Source organism: Dendrobates tinctorius, unplaced genomic scaffold, assembly GCF_039654945.1.
Source record: "Dendrobates tinctorius isolate UK_male_01 unplaced genomic scaffold, ASM3965494v1 ptg000047l, whole genome shotgun sequence".
In the NCBI taxonomy this organism is placed as follows: domain Eukaryota; kingdom Metazoa; phylum Chordata; class Amphibia; order Anura; family Dendrobatidae; genus Dendrobates; species Dendrobates tinctorius.
The window spans coordinates 9,372,273-9,395,039 of record NW_027361715.1 but is presented as its reverse complement, the minus strand read 5'-3'; the positions used below and the strand labels follow the sequence as shown (position 1 = coordinate 9,395,039).

Here is a 22,767-nt window from a genome sequence, read left to right as displayed (position 1 = left end):
CTCTGAATCCAGCGATCTGAGTTCTTATGTCAGTGGAACCTGTAAGTTTCATCTTTAGCTTTATAATTTCTTCTATGTTCAACTTTTTGAATGAAACTTGAAACTTGAAAACTTGAAACTTGATTTGAATGGTGCAAGAATCCATGGAATCCTATAAAATTGACTTCAGGAAACAAAATTCTTATCTTGTATGTTACACCAAGCAACTATATTCTATGACTTGTGGAAATGTTCCCATGATTTTTAATTCGGGTGGGAAAATCTGATGATGATTTCAAATCAAAATGGCTTTAGGAAACGCCAGCTTATTTTCCTGAATTTTCTTTTCTCTTGTTTTTTCCAAAATTATCTATAATGTTTTATTGAGGAATTTTTTGGCAATTTAAAAACAATTGTTTAGTCCATCAGTTGAGTATGTTCTTGTGGCTTTTTTGTAGGTGACAAAAGGAACTAGAAGTCACTAAGAGACTTTAAAGTGTCTTTCTAAGCTTCTAGTTGACTTGAATTTTATTACGGAAGGTATTCGAAGCAAAAAAATCAAATGGAAATTGACATAGTCACTTTACCGTTTTGGAAACTTTATGCAGTTAAAAGATGCTCAAAACGACTGAAAATACGAAGACTAATTTTATTTTATGTTTACATAGAAATGAATATTTTTCTTCTTTTGAGCTTTTTTGGTGTATTCTTTAGTAAGTTTTCAGAGCCAACTCACACTAAATCTGCCTTTTAAACTGTTGAAAGGCTTGAGCGGTACAAGGTTTCAAGTTAAGATGACTTCACATCAGATTTTTAAATTTTAGTGAGACCTGAAATTTTGAAGGTATCTCAGAAGTTGTGGCTGAGTTGTTAAAGCGATGGACTTGAAATCCATTGGGATCTCCCTGCGCATTCAATCATTGCCAACTATGTCAATTTCCAAGTAGGTTTTTTGATGATTATCTGAGTAGATCAATGCACACCTTCCTTAGTTTATCCCCCAAAAAGTTGTTTCATATCTCTGGACTGGATTTGGAGAACCAACCTGCGGGCATCTAAAGATCTTATTTTGATTAACTGGCCTGGCCCATCATCACATGTGAATCACACTGCTAATCAAAAGATGAGACCTCGTGCGATCAGGTAAGAGGTGCTTCTCCATCTCTCATCTAGTTGCCACAAATGTCAGGTATGGTTGATAGATTGGAACATGTGCTTTGCTTTGCACCGATTCTACTTATATTATCTCTCGGGTGGAATCTTTTACCACACAGTGAAAAATCTTTAGCAACTTCTGGATGAGCAGCTTTCTAGCAGTTTAAGTTTTGCAATTATTTTCCTCTCCTTTTTCCTGGTTTCAGAGCTGGTACAGTTTTCATAAACAATTTTAAAACTGTCCTGATTGTGATACTGTGGAATTCTAGGCACACTTGTAGATTAAAAGTGGAGGAGATATTAATTTATGATGGTGTATTAAATGTAGATTTGTACTGCACTTTAAAGCCAGTTTCACAATCATGCATGATTTCCTTAATTTGTTCCCTTCTCCATTTTCACCACAAGAAAATCTAGAGTAGTCAGCTACATGTGTGGTTCCATGGTGTAATGGTTAGCACTCTGGACTCTGAATCCAGCGATCTGAGATCAAATCTCAGTGGAACCTGTAAGTTTCATCTTTAGCATTCTGGATGAGCAGCTTTCTAGCAGTTTAAGTTTTGCAATTATTTTCCTCTCCTTTTTCCTGGTTTCAGAGCTGGTACAGTTTTCATAAACAATTTTAAAACTGTCCTGATTGTGATACTGTGGAATTCTAGGCACACTTGTAGATTAAAAGTGGAGGAGATATTAGTTTATGATGGTGTATTAAATGTAGATTTGTACTGCACTTTAAAGCCAGTTTCACCATCATGCATGATTTCCTTAATGTGTTCCCTTCTCCATTTTCACCACAAGAAAATCTAGAGTAGTCAGCTACATGTGTGGTTCCATGGTGTAATGGTTAGCACTCTGGACTCTGAATCCAGCGATCTGAGTTCAAATCTCAGTGGAACCTGTAAGGTTCATCTTTAGCATTATAATTTCTTCTATGTTCAACTTTTAGAATGAAACTTGAAACTTGATTTGAATGGTGCAAGAATCCATGGAATCCTATAAAATTGACTTCAGGAAACAAAATTCTTATCTTGTATGTTACACCAAGCAACTATATTCTATGACTTGTGGAAATGTTCCCATGATTTTTAATTCGGGTGGGAAAATCTGATGATGATTTCAAATCAAAATGGCTTTAGGAAACGCCAGCTTATTTTCCTGAATTTTCTTTTCTCTTGTTTTTCCAAAATTATCTATAATGTTTTATTGAGGAATTTTTTGGCAATTTAAAAACAATTGTTTAGTCCATCAGTTGAGTATGTTCTTGTGGCTTTTTTGTAGGTGACAAAAGGAACTAGAAGTCACTAAGAGACTTTAAAGTGTCTTTCTAAGCTTCTAGTTGACTTGAATTTTATTACGGAAGGTATTCGAAGCAAAAAAATCAAATGGAAATTGACATAGTCACTTTACCGTTTTGGAAACTTTATGCTGTTAAAAGATGCTCAAAACGACTGAAAATACAAAGACTAATTTTATTTTATGTTTACATAGAAATGAATATTTTTCTTCTTTTGAGCTTTTTTGGTGTATTCTTTAGTAAGTTTTCAGAGCCAACTCACACTAAATCTGCCTTTTAAACTGTTGAAAGGCTTGAGCGGTACAAGGTTTCAAGTTAAGATGACTTCACATCAGATTTTTAAATTTTAGTGAGGCCTGAAATTTTGAAGGTATCTCAGAAGTTGTGGCTGAGTTGTTAAAGCGATGGACTTGAAATCCATTGGGATCTCCCTGCGCATTCAATCATTGCCAACTATGTCAATTTCCAAGTAGGTTTTTTGATGATTATCTGAGTAGATCAATGCACACCTTCCTTAGTTTATCCCCCAAAAAGTTGTTTCATATCTCTGGACTGGATTTGGAGAACCAACCTGCGGGCATCTAAAGATCTTATTTTGATTAAATGGCCTGGCCCATCATCACATGTGAATCACACTGCTAATCAAAAGATGCGACCTCGTGCGATCAGGTAAGAGGTGCTTCTCCATCTCTCATCTAGTTGCCACAAATGTCAGGTATGGTTGATAGATTGGAACATGTGCTTTGCTTTGCACCGATTCTACTTATATTATCTCTCGGGTGGAATCTTTTACCACACAGTGAAAAATCTTTAGCAACTTCTGGATGAGCAGCTTTCTAGCAGTTTAAGTTTTGCAATTATTTTCCTCTCCTTTTTCCTGGTAACAGAGCTGGCACAGTTTTCATAAACAATTTTAAAACTGTCCTGATTGTGATACTGTGGAATTCTAGGCACACTTGTAGATTAAAAGTGGAGGAGATATTAATTTGTGATGGTGTATTAAATGTAGATTTGTACTGCAGCTTTAAAGCCAGTTTCACCATCATGCATGATTTCCTTAATGTGTTCCCTTCTCCATTTTCACCACAAGAAAATCTAGAGTAGTCAGCTACATGTGTGGTTCCATGGTGTAATGGTTAGCACTCTGGACTCTGAATCCAGCGATCTGAGTTCAAATCTCAGTGGAACCTGTAAGGTTCATCTTTAGCATTATAATTTCTACTATGTTCAACTTTTAGAATGAAACTTGAAAACTTGAAACTTGATTTGAATGGTGCAAGAATCCATGGAATCCTATAAAATTGACTTCAGGAAACAAAATTCTTATCTTGTATGTTACACCAAGCAACTATATTCTATGACTTGTGTAAATGTTCCCATGATTTTTAATTCGGGTGGGAAAATCTGAAGATTATTTCAAATCAAAATGGCTTTAGGAAACGCCAGCTTATTTTCCTGAATTTTCTTTTCTCTTGTTTTTTCCAAAATTATCTATAATGTTTTATTGAGGAATTTTTTGGCAATTTAAAAACAATTGTTTAGTCCATCAGTTGAGTATGTTCTTGTGGCTTTTTTGTAGGTGACAAAAGGAACTAGAAGTCACTAAGAGACTTTAAAGTGTCTTTCTAAGCTTCTAGTTGACTTGAATTTTATTACGGAAGGTATTCGAAGCAAAAAAATCAAATGGAAATTGACATAGTCACTTTACCGTTTTGGAAACTTTATGCTGTTAAAAGATGCTCAAAACGACTGAAAATACAAAGACTAATTTTATTTTATGTTTACATAGAAATGAATATTTTTCTTCTTTTGAGCTTTTTTGGTGTATTCTTTAGTAAGTTTTCAGAGCCAACTCACACTAAATCTGCCTTTTAAACTGTTGAAAGGCTTGAGCGGTACAAGGTTTCAAGTTAAGATGACTTCACATCAGATTTTTAAATTTTAGTGAGGCCTGAAATTTTGAAGGTATCTCAGAAGTTGTGGCTGAGTTGTTAAAGCGATGGACTTGAAATCCATTGGGATCTCCCTGCGCATTCAATCATTGCCAACTATGTCAATTTCCAAGTAGGTTTTTTGATGATTATCTGAGTAGATCAATGCACACCTTCCTTAGTTTATCCCCCAAAAAGTTGTTTCATATCTCTGGACTGGATTTGGAGAACCAACCTGCGGGCATCTAAAGATCTTATTTTGATTAACTGGCCTGGCCCATCATCACATGTGAATCACACTGCTAATCAAAAGATGCAACCTCGTGCGATCAGGTAAGAGGTGCTTCTCCATCTCTCATCTAGTTGCCACAAATGTCAGGTATGGTTGATAGATTGGAACATGTGCTTTGCTTTGCACCGATTCTACTTATATTATCTCTCGGGTGGAATCTTTTACCACACAGTGAAAAATCTTTAGCAACTTCTGGATGAGCAGCTTTCTAGCAGTTTAAGTTTTGCAATTATTTTCCTCTCCTTTTTCCTGGTAACAGAGCTGGCACAGTTTTCATAAATAATTTTAAAACTGTCCTGATTGTGATACTGTGGAATTCTAGGCACACTTGTAGATTAAAAGTGGAGGAGATATTAATTTATGATGGTGTATTAAATGTAGATTTGTACTGCACTTTAAAGCCAGTTTCACAATCATGCATGATTTCCTTAATGTGTTCCCTTCTCCATTTTCACCACAAGAAAATCTAGAGTAGTCAGCTACATGTGTGGTTCCATGGTGTAATGGTTAGCACTCTGGACTCTGAATCCAGCGATCTGAGTTCAAATCTCAGTGGAACCTGTAAGGTTCATCTTTAGCATTATAATTTCTACTATGTTCAACTTTTAGAATGAAACTTGAAAACTTGAAACTTGATTTGAATGGTGCAAGAATCCATGGAATCCTATAAAATTGACTTCAGGAAACAAAATTCTTATCTTGTATGTTACACCAAGCAACTATATTCTATGACTTGTGTAAATGTTCCCATGATTTTTAATTCGGGTGGGAAAATCTGATGATGATTTCAAATCAAAATGGCTTTAGGAAACGCCAGCTTATTTTCCTGAATTTTCTTTTCTCTTGTTTTTTCCAAAATTATCTATAATGTTTTATTGAGGAATTTTTTGGCAATTTAAAAACAATTGTTTAGTCCATCAGTTGAGTATGTTCTTGTGGCTTTTTTGTAGGTGACAAAAGGAACTAGAAGTCACTAAGAGACTTTAAAGTGTCTTTCTAAGCTTCTAGTTGACTTGAATTTTATTACGGAAGGTATTCGAAGCAAAAAAATCAAATGGAAATTGACATAGTCACTTTACCGTTTTGGAAACTTTATGCTGTTAAAAGATGCTCAAAACGACTGAAAATACAAAGACTAATTTTATTTTATGTTTACATAGAAATGAATATTTTTCTTCTTTTGAGCTTTTTTGGTGTATTCTTTAGTAAGTTTTCAGAGCCAACTCACACTAAATCTGCCTTTTAAACTGTTGAAAGGCTTGAGCGGTACAAGGTTTCAAGTTAAGATGACTTCACATCAGATTTTTAAATTTTAGTGAGGCCTGAAATTTTGAAGGTATCTCAGAAGTTGTGGCTGAGTTGTTAAAGCGATGGACTTGAAATCCATTGGGATCTCCCTGCGCATTCAATCATTGCCAACTATGTCAATTTCCAAGTAGGTTTTTTGATGATTATCTGAGTAGATCAATGCACACCTTCCTTAGTTTATCCCCCAAAAAGTTGTTTCATATCTCTGGACTGGATTTGGAGAACCAACCTGCGGGCATCTAAAGATCTTATTTTGATTAAATGGCCTGGCCCATCATCACATGTGAATCACACTGCTAATCAAAAGATGCGACCTCGTGCGATCAGGTAAGAGGTGCTTCTCCATCTCTCATCTAGTTGCCACAAATGTCAGGTATGGTTGATAGATTGGAACATGTGCTTTGCTTTGCACCGATTCTACTTATATTATCTCTCGGGTGGAATCTTTTACCACACAGTGAAAAATCTTTAGCAACTTCTGGATGAGCAGCTTTCTAGCAGTTTAAGTTTTGCAATTATTTTCCTCTCCTTTTTCCTGGTAACAGAGCTGGCACAGTTTTCATAAACAATTTTAAAACTGTCCTGATTGTGATACTGTGGAATTCTAGGCACACTTGTAGATTAAAAGTGGAGGAGATATTAATTTGTGATGGTGTATTAAATGTAGATTTGTACTGCAGCTTTAAAGCCAGTTTCACCATCATGCATGATTTCCTTAATGTGTTCCCTTCTCCATTTTCACCACAAGAAAATCTAGAGTAGTCAGCTACATGTGTGGTTCCATGGTGTAATGGTTAGCACTCTGGACTCTGAATCCAGCGATCTGAGTTCAAATCTCAGTGGAACCTGTAAGGTTCATCTTTAGCATTATAATTTCTACTATGTTCAACTTTTAGAATGAAACTTGAAAACTTGAAACTTGATTTGAATGGTGCAAGAATCCATGGAATCCTATAAAATTGACTTCAGGAAACAAAATTCTTATCTTGTATGTTACACCAAGCAACTATATTCTATGACTTGTGTAAATGTTCCCATGATTTTTAATTCGGGTGGGAAAATCTGAAGATTATTTCAAATCAAAATGGCTTTAGGAAACGCCAGCTTATTTTCCTGAATTTTCTTTTCTCTTGTTTTTTCCAAAATTATCTATAATGTTTTATTGAGGAATTTTTTGGCAATTTAAAAACAATTGTTTAGTCCATCAGTTGAGTATGTTCTTGTGGCTTTTTTGTAGGTGACAAAAGGAACTAGAAGTCACTAAGAGACTTTAAAGTGTCTTTCTAAGCTTCTAGTTGACTTGAATTTTATTACGGAAGGTATTCGAAGCAAAAAAATCAAATGGAAATTGACATAGTCACTTTACCGTTTTGGAAACTTTATGCTGTTAAAAGATGCTCAAAACGACTGAAAATACAAAGACTAATTTTATTTTATGTTTACATAGAAATGAATATTTTTCTTCTTTTGAGCTTTTTTGGTGTATTCTTTAGTAAGTTTTCAGAGCCAACTCACACTAAATCTGCCTTTTAAACTGTTGAAAGGCTTGAGCGGTACAAGGTTTCAAGTTAAGATGACTTCACATCAGATTTTTAAATTTTAGTGAGGCCTGAAATTTTGAAGGTATCTCAGAAGTTGTGGCTGAGTTGTTAAAGCGATGGACTTGAAATCCATTGGGATCTCCCTGCGCATTCAATCATTGCCAACTATGTCAATTTCCAAGTAGGTTTTTTGATGATTATCTGAGTAGATCAATGCACACCTTCCTTAGTTTATCCCCCAAAAAGTTGTTTCATATCTCTGGACTGGATTTGGAGAACCAACCTGCGGGCATCTAAAGATCTTATTTTGATTAACTGGCCTGGCCCATCATCACATGTGAATCACACTGCTAATCAAAAGATGCAACCTCGTGCGATCAGGTAAGAGGTGCTTCTCCATCTCTCATCTAGTTGCCACAAATGTCAGGTATGGTTGATAGATTGGAACATGTGCTTTGCTTTGCACCGATTCTACTTATATTATCTCTCGGGTGGAATCTTTTACCACACAGTGAAAAATCTTTAGCAACTTCTGGATGAGCAGCTTTCTAGCAGTTTAAGTTTTGCAATTATTTTCCTCTCCTTTTTCCTGGTAACAGAGCTGGCACAGTTTTCATAAATAATTTTAAAACTGTCCTGATTGTGATACTGTGGAATTCTAGGCACACTTGTAGATTAAAAGTGGAGGAGATATTAATTTATGATGGTGTATTAAATGTAGATTTGTACTGCACTTTAAAGCCAGTTTCACAATCATGCATGATTTCCTTAATGTGTTCCCTTCTCCATTTTCACCACAAGAAAATCTAGAGTAGTCAGCTACATGTGTGGTTCCATGGTGTAATGGTTAGCACTCTGGACTCTGAATCCAGCGATCTGAGTTCAAATCTCAGTGGAACCTGTAAGGTTCATCTTTAGCATTATAATTTCTACTATGTTCAACTTTTAGAATGAAACTTGAAAACTTGAAACTTGATTTGAATGGTGCAAGAATCCATGGAATCCTATAAAATTGACTTCAGGAAACAAAATTCTTATCTTGTATGTTACACCAAGCAACTATATTCTATGACTTGTGTAAATGTTCCCATGATTTTTAATTCGGGTGGGAAAATCTGATGATGATTTCAAATCAAAATGGCTTTAGGAAACGCCAGCTTATTTTCCTGAATTTTCTTTTCTCTTGTTTTTTCCAAAATTATCTATAATGTTTTATTGAGGAATTTTTTGGCAATTTAAAAACAATTGTTTAGTCCATCAGTTGAGTATGTTCTTGTGGCTTTTTTGTAGGTGACAAAAGGAACTAGAAGTCACTAAGAGACTTTAAAGTGTCTTTCTAAGCTTCTAGTTGACTTGAATTTTATTACGGAAGGTATTCGAAGCAAAAAAATCAAATGGAAATTGACATAGTCACTTTACCGTTTTGGAAACTTTATGCTGTTAAAAGATGCTCAAAACGACTGAAAATACAAAGACTAATTTTATTTTATGTTTACATAGAAATGAATATTTTTCTTCTTTTGAGCTTTTTTGGTGTATTCTTTAGTAAGTTTTCAGAGCCAACTCACACTAAATCTGCCTTTTAAACTGTTGAAAGGCTTGAGCGGTACAAGGTTTCAAGTTAAGATGACTTCACATCAGATTTTTAAATTTTAGTGAGGCCTGAAATTTTGAAGGTATCTCAGAAGTTGTGGCTGAGTTGTTAAAGCGATGGACTTGAAATCCATTGGGATCTCCCTGCGCATTCAATCATTGCCAACTATGTCAATTTCCAAGTAGGTTTTTTGATGATTATCTGAGTAGATCAATGCACACCTTCCTTAGTTTATCCCCCAAAAAGTTGTTTCATATCTCTGGACTGGATTTGGAGAACCAACCTGCGGGCATCTAAAGATCTTATTTTGATTAACTGGCCTGGCCCATCATCACATGTGAATCACACTGCTAATCAAAAGATGCAACCTCGTGCGATCAGGTAAGAGGTGCTTCTCCATCTCTCATCTAGTTGCCACAAATGTCAGGTATGGTTGATAGATTGGAACATGTGCTTTGCTTTGCACCGATTCTACTTATATTATCTCTCGGGTGGAATCTTTTACCACACAGTGAAAAATCTTTAGCAACTTCTGGATGAGCAGCTTTCTAGCAGTTTAAGTTTTGCAATTATTTTCCTCTCCTTTTTCCTGGTAACAGAGCTGGCACAGTTTTCATAAATAATTTTAAAACTGTCCTGATTGTGATACTGTGGAATTCTAGGCACACTTGTAGATTAAAAGTGGAGGAGATATTAATTTATGATGGTGTATTAAATGTAGATTTGTACTGCACTTTAAAGCCAGTTTCACAATCATGCATGATTTCCTTAATGTGTTCCCTTCTCCATTTTCACCACAAGAAAATCTAGAGTAGTCAGCTACATGTGTGGTTCCATGGTGTAATGGTTAGCACTCTGGACACTGAATCCAGCGATCTGAGTTCAAATCTCAGTGTAACCTGTAAGTTTCATCTTTAGCATTATAATTTCTACTATGTTCAACTTTTAGAATGAAACTTGATTTGAGTGGTGCAAGAATCCATGGAATCCTATAAAATTGATTTCAGGAAACAAAATTCTTATCTTGTATGTTACACCAAGCAACTATATTCTATGACTTGTGTAAATGTTCCCATGATTTTTAATTCGGGTGGGAAAATCTGATGATGATTTCAAATCAAAATGGCTTTAGGAAACGCCAGCTTATTTTCCTGAATTTTCTTTTCTCTTGTTTTTTCCAAAATTATCTATAATGTTTTATTGAGGAATTTTTTGGCAATTTAAAAACAATTGTTTAGTCCATCATTTGAGTATGTTCTTGTGGCTTTTTTGTAGGTGACAAAAGGAACTAGAAGTCACTAAGAGACTTTAAAGTGTCTTTCTAAGCTTCTAGTTGACTTGAATTTTATTACGGAAGGTATTCGAAGCAAAAAATCAAATGGAAATTGACATAGTCACTTTACCGTTTTGGAAACTTTATGCAGTTAAAAGATGCTCAAAACGACTGAAAATACGAAGACTAATTTTATTTTATGTTTACATAGAAATGAATATTTTTCTTCTTTTGAGCTTTTTTGGTGTATTCTTTAGTAAGTTTTCAGAGCCAACTCACACTAAATCTGCCTTTTAAACTGTTGAAAGGCTTGAGCGGTACAAGGTTTCAAGTTAAGATGACTTCACATCAGATTTTTAAATTTTAGTGAGACCTGAAATTTTGAAGGTATCTCAGAAGTTGTGGCTGAGTTGTTAAAGCGATGGACTTGAAATCCATTGGGATCTCCCTGCGCATTCAATCATTGCCAACTATGTCAATTTCCAAGTAGGTTTTTTGATGATTATCTGAGTAGATCAATGCACACCTTCCTTAGTTTATCCCTCAAAAAGTTGTTTCATATCTCTGGACTGGATTTGGAGAACCAACCTGCGGGCATCTAAAGATCTTATTTTGATTAACTGGCCTGGCCCATCATCACATGTGAATCACACTGCTAATCAAAAGATGAGACCTCGTGCGATCAGGTAAGAGGTGCTTCTCCATCTCTCATCTAGTTGCCACAAATGTCAGGTATGGTTGATAGATTGGAACATGTGCTTTGCTTTGCACCGATTCTACTTATATTATCTCTCGGGTGGAATCTTTTACCACACAGTGAAAAATCTTTAGCAACTTCTGGATGAGCAGCTTTCTAGCAGTTTAAGTTTTGCAATTATTTTCCTCTCCTTTTTCCTGGTTTCAGAGCTGGTACAGTTTTCATAAACAATTTTAAAACTGTCCTGATTGTGATACTGTGGAATTCTAGGCACACTTGTAGATTAAAAGTGGAGGAGATATTAATTTATGATGGTGTATTAAATGTAGATTTGTACTGCACTTTAAAGCCAGTTTCACCATCATGCATGATTTCCTTAATGTGTTCCCTTCTCCATTTTCACCACAAGAAAATCTAGAGTAGTCAGCTACATGTGTGGTTCCATGGTGTAATGGTTAGCACTCTGGACTCTGAATCCAGCGATCTGAGTTCAAATCTCAGTGGAACCTGTAGGTTTCATTTTTAGCATTATAATTTCTTCTATGTTCAACTTTTAGAATGAAACTTGAAAACTTGAAACTTGATTTGAATGGTGCAAGAATCCATGGAATCCTATAAAATTGACTTCAGGAAACAAAATTCTTATCTTGTATGTTACACCAAGCAACTATATTCTATGACTTGTGCAAATGTTCCCATGATTTTTAATTCGGGTGGGAAAATCTGATGATGATTTCAAATCAAAATGGCTTTAGAAAACGCCAGCTTATTTTCCTGAATTTTCTTTTCTCTTGTTTTTTCCAAAATTATCTATAATGTTTTATTGAGGAATTTTTTGGCAATTTAAAAACAATTGTTTAGTCCATCAGTTGAGTATGTTCTTGTGGCTTTTTTGTAGGTGACAAAAGGAACTAGAAGTCACTAAGAGACTTTAAAGTGTCTTTCTAAGCTTCTAGTTGACTTGAATTTTATTACGGAAGGTATTCGAAGCAAAAAAATCAAATGGAAATTGACATAGTCACTTTACCATTTTGGAAACTTTATGCAGTTAAAAGATGCTCAAAACGACTGAAAATACGAAGACTAATTTTATTTTATGTTTACATAGAAATGAATATTTTTCTTCTTTTGAGCTTTTTTGGTGTATTCTTTAGTAAGTTTTCAGAGCCAACTCACACTAAATCTGCCTTTTAAACTGTTGAAAGGCTTGAGCGGTACAAGGTTTCAAGTTAAGATGACTTCACATCAGATTTTTAAATTTTAGTGAGACCTGAAATTTTGAAGGTATCTCAGAAGTTGTGGCTGAGTTGTTAAAGCGATGGACTTGAAATCCATTGGGATCTCCCTGCGCATTCAATCATTGCCAACTATGTCAATTTCCAAGTAGGTTTTTTGATGATTATCTGAGTAGATCAATGCACACCTTCCTTAGTTTATTCCCCAAAAAGTTGTTTCATATCTCTGGACTGGATTTGGAGAACCAACCTGCGGGCATCTAAAGATCTTATTTTGATTAACTGGCCTGGCCCATCATCACATGTGAATCACACTGCTAATCAAAAGATAAGACCTCGTGCGATCAGGTAAGAGGTGCTTCTCCATCTCTCATCTAGTTGCCACAAATGTCAGGTATGGTTGATAGATTGGAACATGTGCTTTGCTTTGCACCGATTCTACTTATATTATCTCTCGGGTGGAATCTTTTACCACACAGTGAAAAATCTTTAGCAACTTCTGGATGAGCAGCTTTCTAGCAGTTTAAGTTTTGCAATTATTTTCCTCTCCTTTTTCCTGGTTTCAGAGCTGGTACAGTTTTCATAAACAATTTTAAAACTGTCCTGATTGTGATACTGTGGAATTCTAGGCACACTTGTAGATTAAAAGTGGAGGAGATATTAATTTATGATGGTGTATTAAATGTAGATTTGTACTGCACTTTAAAGCCAGTTTCACAATCATGCATGATTTCCTTAATTTGTTCCCTTCTCCATTTTCACCACAAGAAAATCTAGAGTAGTCAGCTACATGTGTGGTTCCATGGTGTAATGGTTAGCACTCTGGACTCTGAATCCAGCGATCTGAGATCAAATCTCAGTGGAACCTGTAAGTTTCATCTTTAGCATTCTGAATGAGCAGCTTTCTAGCAGTTTAAGTTTTGCAATTATTTTCCTCTCCTTTTTCCTGGTTTCAGAGCTGGTACAGTTTTCATAAACAATTTTAAAACTGTCCTGATTGTGATACTGTGGAATTCTAGGCACACTTGTAGATTAAAAGTGGAGGAGATATTAATTTATGATGGTGTATTAAATGTAGATTTGTACTGCACTTTAAAGCCAGTTTCACCATCATGCATGATTTCCTTAATGTGTTCCCTTCTCCATTTTCACCACAAGAAAATCTAGAGTAGTCAGCTACATGTGTGGTTCCATGGTGTAATGGTTAGCACTCTGGACTCTGAATCCAGCGATCTGAGTTCAAATCTCAGTGGAACCTGTAGGTTTCATTTTTAGCATTATAATTTCTTCTATGTTCAACTTTTAGAATGAAACTTGAAAACTTGAAACTTGATTTGAATGGTGCAAGAATCCATGGAATCCTATAAAATTGACTTCAGGAAACAAAATTCTTATCTTGTATGTTACACCAAGCAACTATATTCTATGACTTGTGCAAATGTTCCCATGATTTTTAATTCGGGTGGGAAAATCTGATGATGATTTCAAATCAAAATGGCTTTAGAAAACGCCAGCTTATTTTCCTGAATTTTCTTTTCTCTTGTTTTTTCCAAAATTATCTATAATGTTTTATTGAGGAATTTTTTGGCAATTTAAAAACAATTGTTTAGTCCATCAGTTGAGTATGTTCTTGTGGCTTTTTTGTAGGTGACAAAAGGAACTAGAAGTCACTAAGAGACTTTAAAGTGTCTTTCTAAGCTTCTAGTTGACTTGAATTTTATTACGGAAGGTATTCGAAGCAAAAAAATCAAATGGAAATTGACATAGTCACTTTACCATTTTGGAAACTTTATGCAGTTAAAAGATGCTCAAAACGACTGAAAATACGAAGACTAATTTTATTTTATGTTTACATAGAAATGAATATTTTTCTTCTTTTGAGCTTTTTTGGTGTATTCTTTAGTAAGTTTTCAGAGCCAACTCACACTAAATCTGCCTTTTAAACTGTTGAAAGGCTTGAGCGGTACAAGGTTTCAAGTTAAGATGACTTCACATCAGATTTTTAAATTTTAGTGAGACCTGAAATTTTGAAGGTATCTCAGAAGTTGTGGCTGAGTTGTTAAAGCGATGGACTTGAAATCCATTGGGATCTCCCTGCGCATTCAATCATTGCCAACTATGTCAATTTCCAAGTAGGTTTTTTGATGATTATCTGAGTAGATCAATGCACACCTTCCTTAGTTTATTCCCCAAAAAGTTGTTTCATATCTCTGGACTGGATTTGGAGAACCAACCTGCGGGCATCTAAAGATCTTATTTTGATTAACTGGCCTGGCCCATCATCACATGTGAATCACACTGCTAATCAAAAGATAAGACCTCGTGCGATCAGGTAAGAGGTGCTTCTCCATCTCTCATCTAGTTGCCACAAATGTCAGGTATGGTTGATAGATTGGAACATGTGCTTTGCTTTGCACCGATTCTACTTATATTATCTCTCGGGTGGAATCTTTTACCACACAGTGAAAAATCTTTAGCAACTTCTGGATGAGCAGCTTTCTAGCAGTTTAAGTTTTGCAATTATTTTCCTCTCCTTTTTCCTGGTTTCAGAGCTGGTACAGTTTTCATAAACAATTTTAAAACTGTCCTGATTGTGATACTGTGGAATTCTAGGCACACTTGTAGATTAAAAGTGGAGGAGATATTAATTTATGATGGTGTATTAAATGTAGATTTGTACTGCACTTTAAAGCCAGTTTCACAATCATGCATGATTTCCTTAATTTGTTCCCTTCTCCATTTTCACCACAAGAAAATCTAGAGTAGTCAGCTACATGTGTGGTTCCATGGTGTAATGGTTAGCACTCTGGACTCTGAATCCAGCGATCTGAGATCAAATCTCAGTGGAACCTGTAAGTTTCATCTTTAGCATTCTGAATGAGCAGCTTTCTAGCAGTTTAAGTTTTGCAATTATTTTCCTCTCCTTTTTCCTGGTTTCAGAGCTGGTACAGTTTTCATAAACAATTTTAAAACTGTCCTGATTGTGATACTGTGGAATTCTAGGCACACTTGTAGATTAAAAGTGGAGGAGATATTAATTTATGATGGTGTATTAAATGTAGATTTGTACTGCACTTTAAAGCCAGTTTCACCATCATGCATGATTTCCTTAATGTGTTCCCTTCTCCATTTTCACCACAAGAAAATCTAGAGTAGTCAGCTACATGTGTGGTTCCATGGTGTAATGGTTAGCACTCTGGACTCTGAATCCAGCGATCTGAGTTCTTATGTCAGTGGAACCTGTAAGTTTCATCTTTAGCATTATAATTTCTTCTATGTTCAACTTTTTGAATGAAACTTGAAACTTGAAAACTTGAAACTTGATTTGAATGGTGCAAGAATCCATGGAATCCTATAAAATTGACTTCAGGAAACAAAATTCTTATCTTGTATGTTACACCAAGCAACTATATTCTATGACTTGTGTAAATGTTCCCATGATTTTTAATTCGGGTGGGAAAATCTGATGATGATTTCAAATCAAAATGGCTTTAGGAAATGCCAGCTTATTTTCCTGAATTTTCTTTTCTCTTGTTTTTTCCAAAATTATCTATAATGTTTTATTGAGGAATTTTTTGGCAATTTAAAAACAATTGTTTAGTCCATCAGTTGAGTATGTTCTTGTGGCTTTTTTGTAGGTGACAAAAGGAACTAGAAGTCACTAAGAGACTTTAAAGTGTCTTTCTAAGCTTCTAGTTGACTTGAATTTTATTACGGAAGGTATTCGAAGCAAAAAAATCAAATGGAAATTGACATAGTCACTTTACCGTTTTGGAAACTTTATGCAGTTAAAAGATGCTCAAAACGACTGAAAATACGAAGACTAATTTTATTTTATGTTTACATAGAAATGAATATTTTTCTTCTTTTGAGCTTTTTTGGTGTATTCTTTAGTAAGTTTTCAGAGCCAACTCACACTAAATCTGCCTTTTAAACTGTTGAAAGGCTTGAGCGGTACAAGGTTTCAAGTTAAGATGACTTCACATCAGATTTTTAAATTTTAGTGAGACCTGAAATTTTGAAGGTATCTCAGAAGTTGTGGCTGAGTTGTTAAAGCGATGGACTTGAAATCCATTGGGATCTCCCTGCGCATTCAATCATTGCCAACTATGTCAATTTCCAAGTAGGTTTTTTGATGATTATCTGAGTAGATCAATGCACACCTTCCTTAGTTTATCCCCCAAAAAGTTGTTTCATATCTCTGGACTGGATTTGGAGAACCAACCTGCGGGCATCTAAAGATCTTATTTTGATTAACTGGCCTGGCCCATCATCACATGTGAATCACACTGCTAATCAAAAGATGAGACCTCGTGCGATCAGGTAAGAGGTGCTTCTCCATCTCTCATCTAGTTGCCACAAATGTCAGGTATGGTTGATAGATTGGAACATGTGCTTTGCTTTGCACCGATTCTACTTATATTATCTCTCAGGTGGAATCTTTTACCACACAGTGAAAAATCTTTAGCAACTTCTGGATGAGCAGCTTTCTAGCAGTTTAAGTTTTGCAATTATTTTCCTCTCCTTTTTCCTGGTTTCAGAGCTGGTACAGTTTTCATAAACAATTTTAAAACTGTCCTGATTGTGATACTGTGGAATTCTAGGCACACTTGTAGATTAAAAGTGGAGGAGATATTAATTTATGATGGTGTATTAAATGTAGATTTGTACTGCACTTTAAAGCCAGTTTCACCATCATGCATGATTTCCTTAATGTGTTCCCTTCTCCATTTTCACCACAAGAAAATCTAGAGTAGTCAGCTACATGTGTGGTTCCATGGTGTAATGGTTAGCACTCTGGACTCTGAATCCAGCGATCTGAGATCAAATCTCAGTGGAACCTGTAAGTTTCATCTTTAGCATTCTGGATGAGCAGCTTTCTAGCAGTTTAAGTTTTGCAATTATTTTCCTCTCCTTTTTCCTGGTTTCAGAGCTGGTACAGTTTTCATAAACAATTTTAAAACTGTCCTGATTGTGATACTGTGGAATTCTAGGCACACTTGTAGATTAAAAGTGGAGGAGATATTAGTTTATGATGGTGTATTAAATGTAGATTTGTACTGCACTTTAAAGCCAGTTTCACCATCATGCATGATTTCCTTAATGTGTTCCCTTCTCCATTTTCACCACAAGAAAATCTAGAGTAGTCAGCTACATGTGTGGTTCCATGGTGTAATGGTTAGCACTCTGGACTCTGAATCCAGCGATCTGAGTTCAAATCTCAGTGGAACCTGTAAGGTTCATCTTTAGCATTATAATTTCTTCTATGTTCAACTTTTAGAATGAAACTTGAAACTTGAAAACTTGAAACTTGATTTGAATGGTGCAAGAATCCATGGAATCCTATAAAATTGACTTCAGGAAACAAAATTCTTATCTTGTATGTTACACCAAGCAACTATATTCTATGACTTGTGGAAATGTTCCCATGATTTTTAATTCGGGTGGGAAAATCTGATGATGATTTCAAATCAAAATGGCTTTAGGAAACGCCAGCTTATTTTCCTGAATTTTCTTTTCTCTTGTTTTTTCCAAAATTATCTATAATGTTTTATTGAGGAATTTTTTGGCAATTTAAAAACAATTGTTTAGTCCATCAGTTGAGTATGTTCTTGTGGCTTTTTTGTAGGTGACAAAAGGAACTAGAAGTCACTAAGAGTCTTTAAAGTGTCTTTCTAAGCTTCTAGTTGACTTGAATTTTATTACGGAAGGTATTCGAAGCAAAAAAATCAAATGGAAATTGACATAGTCACTTTACCGTTTTGGAAACTTTATGCAGTTAAAAGATGCTCAAAACGACTGAAAATACGAAGACTAATTTTATTTTATGTTTACATAGAAATGAATATTTTTCTTCTTTTGAGCTTTTTTGGTGTATTCTTTAGTAAGTTTTCAGAGCCAACTCACACTAAATCTGCCTTTTAAACTGTTGAAAGGCTTGAGCGGTACAAGGTTTCAAGTTAAGATGACTTCACATCAGATTTTTACATTTTAGTGAGGCCTGAAATTTTGAAGGTATCTCAGAAGTTGTGGCTGAGTTGTTAAAGCGATGGACTTGAAATCCATTGTGATCTCCCTGCGCATTCAATCATTGCCAACTATGTCAATTTCCAAGTAGGTTTTTTGATGATTATCTGAGTAGATCAATGCACACCTTCCTTAGTTTATCCCCCAAAAAGTTGTTTCATATCTCTGGACTGGATTTGGAGAACCAACCTGCGGGCATCTAAAGATCTTATTTTGATTAACTGGCCTGGCCCATCATCACATGTGAATCACACTGCTAATCAAAAGATGAGACCTCGTACGATCAGGTAAGAGGTGCTTCTCCATCTCTCATCTAGTTGCCACAAATGTCAGGTATGGTTGATAGATTGGAACATGTGCTTTGCTTTGCACTGATTCTACTTATATTATCTCTCGGGTGGAATCTTTTACCACACAGTGAAAAATCTTTAGCAACTTCTGGATGAGCAGCTTTCTAGCAGTTTAAGTTTTGCAATTATTTTCCTCTCCTTTTTCCTGGTAACAGAGCTGGCACAGTTTTCATAAACAATTTTAAAACTGTCCTGATTGTGATACTGTGGAATTCTAGGCACACTTGTAGATTAAAAGTGGAGGAGATATTAATTTATGATGGTGTATTAAATGTAGATTTGTACTGCAGCTTTAAAGCCAGTTTCACCAACATGCATGATTTACTTAATGTGTTCCCTTCTACATTTTCACCACAAGAAAATCTAGAGCAGTCAGCTACATGTGTGGTACCATGGTGTAATGGTTAGCACTCTGAATCCAGCGATCTGAGTTCAAATCTCCGTGGAACCTGTAAGTTTCATCTTTAGCATTATAATTTCTACTATGTTAAACTTTTAGAATGAAACTTGAAACTTCATTTGAATGGTGCAAGAATCCATGGAATCCTATAAAATTGACTTCAGGAAACAAAATTCTTATCTTGTATGTTACACCAAGCAACTATATTCTATGACTTGTGGAAATGTTCCCATGATTTTTAATTCGGGTGGGAAAATCTGATGATGATTTCAAATCAAAATGGCTTTAGGAAATGCCAGCTTATTTTCCTGAATTTTCCTTTCTCTTGTTTTTTCCAAAATTATCTATAATGTTTTATTGAGGAATTTTTTGGCAATTTAAAAACAATTGTTTAGTCCATCAGTTGAGTATGTTCTTGTGGCTTTTTTGTAGGTGACAAAAGGAACTAGAAGTCACTAAGAGACTTTAAAGTGTCTTTCTAAGCTTCTAGTTGACTTGAATTTTATTACGGAAGGTATTCGAAGCAAAAAAATCAAATGGAAATTGACATAGTCACTTTACCGTTTTGGAAACTTTATGCAGTTAAAAGATGCTCAAAACGACTGAAAATACGAAGACTAATTTTATTTTATGTTTACATAGAAATGAATATTTTTCTTCTTTTGAGCTTTTTTGGTGTATTCTTTAGTAAGTTTTCAGAGCCAACTCACACTAAATCTGCCTTTTAAACTGTTGAAAGGCTTGAGCGGTACAAGGTTTCAAGTTAAGATGACTTCACATCAGATTTTTAAATTTTAGTGAGGCCTGAAATTTTGAAGGTATCTCAGAAGTTGTGGCTGAGTTGTTAAAGCGATGGACTTGAAATCCATTGGGATCTCCCTGCGCATTCAATCATTGCCAACTATGTCAATTTCCAAGTAGGTTTTTTGATGATTATCTGAGTAGATCAATGCACACCTTCCTTAGTTTATCCCCCAAAAAGTTGTTTCATATCTCTGGACTGGATTTGGAGAACCAACCTGCGGGCATCTAAAGATCTTATTTTGATTAACTGGCCTGGCCCATCATCACATGTGAATCACACTGCTAATCAAAAGATGAGACCTCGTACGATCAGGTAAGAGGTGCTTCTCCATCTCTCATCTAGTTGCCACAAATGTCAGGTATGGTTGATAGATTGGAACATGTGCTTTGCTTTGCACCGATTCTACTTATATTATCTCTCGGGTGGAATCTTTTACCACACAGTGAAAAATCTTTAGCAACTTCTGGATGAGCAGCTTTCTAGCAGTTTAAGTTTTGCAATTATTTTCCTCTCCTTTTTCCTGGTTTCAGAGCTGGTACAGTTTTCATAAACAATTTTAAAACTGTCCTGATTGTGATACTGTGGAATTCTAGGCACACTTGTAGATTAAAAGTGGAGGAGATATTAATTTATGATGGTGTATTAAATGTAGATTTGTACTGCACTTTAAAGCCAGTTTCACCATCATGCATGATTTCCTTAATGTGTTCCCTTCTCCATTTTCACCACAAGAAAATCTAGAGTAGTCAGCTACATGTGTGGTTCCATGGTGTAATGGTTAGCACTCTGGACTCTGAATCCAGCGATCTGAGATCAAATCTCAGTGGAACCTGTAAGTTTCATCTTTAGCATTCTGGATGAGCAGCTTTCTAGCAGTTTAAGTTTTGCAATTATTTTCCTCTCCTTTTTCCTGGTTTCAGAGCTGGTACAGTTTTCATAAACAATTTTAAAACTGTCCTGATTGTGATACTGTGGAATTCTAGGCACACTTGTAGATTAAAAGTGGAGGAGATATTAGTTTATGATGGTGTATTAAATGTAGATTTGTACTGCACTTTAAAGCCAGTTTCACCATCATGCATGATTTCCTTAATGTGTTCCCTTCTCCATTTTCACCACAAGAAAATCTAGAGTAGTCAGCTACATGTGTGGTTCCATGGTGTAATGGTTAGCACTCTGGACTCTGAATCCAGCGATCTGAGTTCAAATCTCAGTGGAACCTGTAAGGTTCATCTTTAGCATTATAATTTCTTCTATGTTCAACTTTTAGAATGAAACTTGAAACTTGAAAACTTGAAACTTGATTTGAATGGTGCAAGAATCCATGGAATCCTATAAAATTGACTTCAGGAAACAAAATTCTTATCTTGTATGTTACACCAAGCAACTATATTCTATGACTTGTGGAAATGTTCCCATGATTTTTAATTCGGGTGGGAAAATCTGATGATGATTTCAAATCAAAATGGCTTTAGGAAACGCCAGCTTATTTTCCTGAATTTTCTTTTCTCTTGTTTTTTCCAAAATTATCTATAATGTTTTATTGAGGAATTTTTTGGCAATTTAAAAACAATTGTTTAGTCCATCAGTTGAGTATGTTCTTGTGGCTTTTTTGTAGGTGACAAAAGGAACTAGAAGTCACTAAGAGTCTTTAAAGTGTCTTTCTAAGCTTCTAGTTGACTTGAATTTTATTACGGAAGGTATTCGAAGCAAAAAAATCAAATGGAAATTGACATAGTCACTTTACCGTTTTGGAAACTTTATGCAGTTAAAAGATGCTCAAAACGACTGAAAATACGAAGACTAATTTTATTTTATGTTTACATAGAAATGAATATTTTTCTTCTTTTGAGCTTTTTTGGTGTATTCTTTAGTAAGTTTTCAGAGCCAACTCACACTAAATCTGCCTTTTAAACTGTTGAAAGGCTTGAGCGGTACAAGGTTTCAAGTTAAGATGACTTCACATCAGATTTTTACATTTTAGTGAGGCCTGAAATTTTGAAGGTATCTCAGAAGTTGTGGCTGAGTTGTTAAAGCGATGGACTTGAAATCCATTGTGATCTCCCTGCGCATTCAATCATTGCCAACTATGTCAATTTCCAAGTAGGTTTTTTGATGATTATCTGAGTAGATCAATGCACACCTTCCTTAGTTTATCCCCCAAAAAGTTGTTTCATATCTCTGGACTGGATTTGGAGAACCAACCTGCGGGCATCTAAAGATCTTATTTTGATTAACTGGCCTGGCCCATCATCACATGTGAATCACACTGCTAATCAAAAGATGAGACCTCGTACGATCAGGTAAGAGGTGCTTCTCCATCTCTCATCTAGTTGCCACAAATGTCAGGTATGGTTGATAGATTGGAACATGTGCTTTGCTTTGCACTGATTCTACTTATATTATCTCTCGGGTGGAATCTTTTACCACACAGTGAAAAATCTTTAGCAACTTCTGGATGAGCAGCTTTCTAGCAGTTTAAGTTTTGCAATTATTTTCCTCTCCTTTTTCCTGGTAACAGAGCTGGCACAGTTTTCATAAACAATTTTAAAACTGTCCTGATTGTGATACTGTGGAATTCTAGGCACACTTGTAGATTAAAAGTGGAGGAGATATTAATTTATGATGGTGTATTAAATGTAGATTTGTACTGCAGCTTTAAAGCCAGTTTCACCAACATGCATGATTTACTTAATGTGTTCCCTTCTACATTTTCACCACAAGAAAATCTAGAGCAGTCAGCTACATGTGTGGTACCATGGTGTAATGGTTAGCACTCTGAATCCAGCGATCTGAGTTCAAATCTCCGTGGAACCTGTAAGTTTCATCTTTAGCATTATAATTTCTACTATGTTAAACTTTTAGAATGAAACTTGAAACTTCATT

The 22,767-nt window shown here is 35.3% G+C and overlaps 14 non-coding genes across 14 annotated transcripts; all 14 read left to right on the top strand.

The window, feature by feature from the left end:
• The first annotated feature begins 1,570 nt into the window (after nucleotides 1-1,570).
• On the top strand, nucleotides 1,571-1,642 carry TRNAQ-CUG (transfer RNA glutamine (anticodon CUG)). The gene has a single exon. It is a non-coding gene; the product is annotated as a tRNA-Gln (tRNA).
• Nucleotides 1,643-1,960: 318 nt separating this feature from the next.
• TRNAQ-CUG (transfer RNA glutamine (anticodon CUG)) lies at nucleotides 1,961-2,032 on the top strand. Its single transcript has one exon. It is a non-coding gene; the product is annotated as a tRNA-Gln (tRNA).
• Nucleotides 2,033-3,546: 1,514 nt separating this feature from the next.
• TRNAQ-CUG (transfer RNA glutamine (anticodon CUG)) lies at nucleotides 3,547-3,618 on the top strand. The gene has a single exon. It is a non-coding gene; the product is annotated as a tRNA-Gln (tRNA).
• Nucleotides 3,619-5,140: 1,522 nt separating this feature from the next.
• TRNAQ-CUG (transfer RNA glutamine (anticodon CUG)) lies at nucleotides 5,141-5,212 on the top strand. The gene has a single exon. It is a non-coding gene; the product is annotated as a tRNA-Gln (tRNA).
• A 1,523-nt stretch (nucleotides 5,213-6,735) lies between these two features.
• On the top strand, nucleotides 6,736-6,807 carry TRNAQ-CUG (transfer RNA glutamine (anticodon CUG)). Its single transcript has one exon. It is a non-coding gene; the product is annotated as a tRNA-Gln (tRNA).
• Nucleotides 6,808-8,329: 1,522 nt separating this feature from the next.
• On the top strand, nucleotides 8,330-8,401 carry TRNAQ-CUG (transfer RNA glutamine (anticodon CUG)). Its single transcript has one exon. It is a non-coding gene; the product is annotated as a tRNA-Gln (tRNA).
• A 3,100-nt stretch (nucleotides 8,402-11,501) lies between these two features.
• On the top strand, nucleotides 11,502-11,573 carry TRNAQ-CUG (transfer RNA glutamine (anticodon CUG)). The gene has a single exon. It is a non-coding gene; the product is annotated as a tRNA-Gln (tRNA).
• A 1,522-nt stretch (nucleotides 11,574-13,095) lies between these two features.
• TRNAQ-CUG (transfer RNA glutamine (anticodon CUG)) lies at nucleotides 13,096-13,167 on the top strand. Its single transcript has one exon. It is a non-coding gene; the product is annotated as a tRNA-Gln (tRNA).
• Nucleotides 13,168-13,485: 318 nt separating this feature from the next.
• TRNAQ-CUG (transfer RNA glutamine (anticodon CUG)) lies at nucleotides 13,486-13,557 on the top strand. Its single transcript has one exon. It is a non-coding gene; the product is annotated as a tRNA-Gln (tRNA).
• A 1,522-nt stretch (nucleotides 13,558-15,079) lies between these two features.
• TRNAQ-CUG (transfer RNA glutamine (anticodon CUG)) lies at nucleotides 15,080-15,151 on the top strand. Its single transcript has one exon. It is a non-coding gene; the product is annotated as a tRNA-Gln (tRNA).
• A 1,919-nt stretch (nucleotides 15,152-17,070) lies between these two features.
• Nucleotides 17,071-17,142, top strand: TRNAQ-CUG (transfer RNA glutamine (anticodon CUG)). Its single transcript has one exon. It is a non-coding gene; the product is annotated as a tRNA-Gln (tRNA).
• Nucleotides 17,143-17,460: 318 nt separating this feature from the next.
• TRNAQ-CUG (transfer RNA glutamine (anticodon CUG)) lies at nucleotides 17,461-17,532 on the top strand. Its single transcript has one exon. It is a non-coding gene; the product is annotated as a tRNA-Gln (tRNA).
• A 3,109-nt stretch (nucleotides 17,533-20,641) lies between these two features.
• Nucleotides 20,642-20,713, top strand: TRNAQ-CUG (transfer RNA glutamine (anticodon CUG)). The gene has a single exon. It is a non-coding gene; the product is annotated as a tRNA-Gln (tRNA).
• Nucleotides 20,714-21,031: 318 nt separating this feature from the next.
• TRNAQ-CUG (transfer RNA glutamine (anticodon CUG)) lies at nucleotides 21,032-21,103 on the top strand. Its single transcript has one exon. It is a non-coding gene; the product is annotated as a tRNA-Gln (tRNA).
• The last annotated feature ends 1,664 nt before the right edge of the window (nucleotides 21,104-22,767 follow it).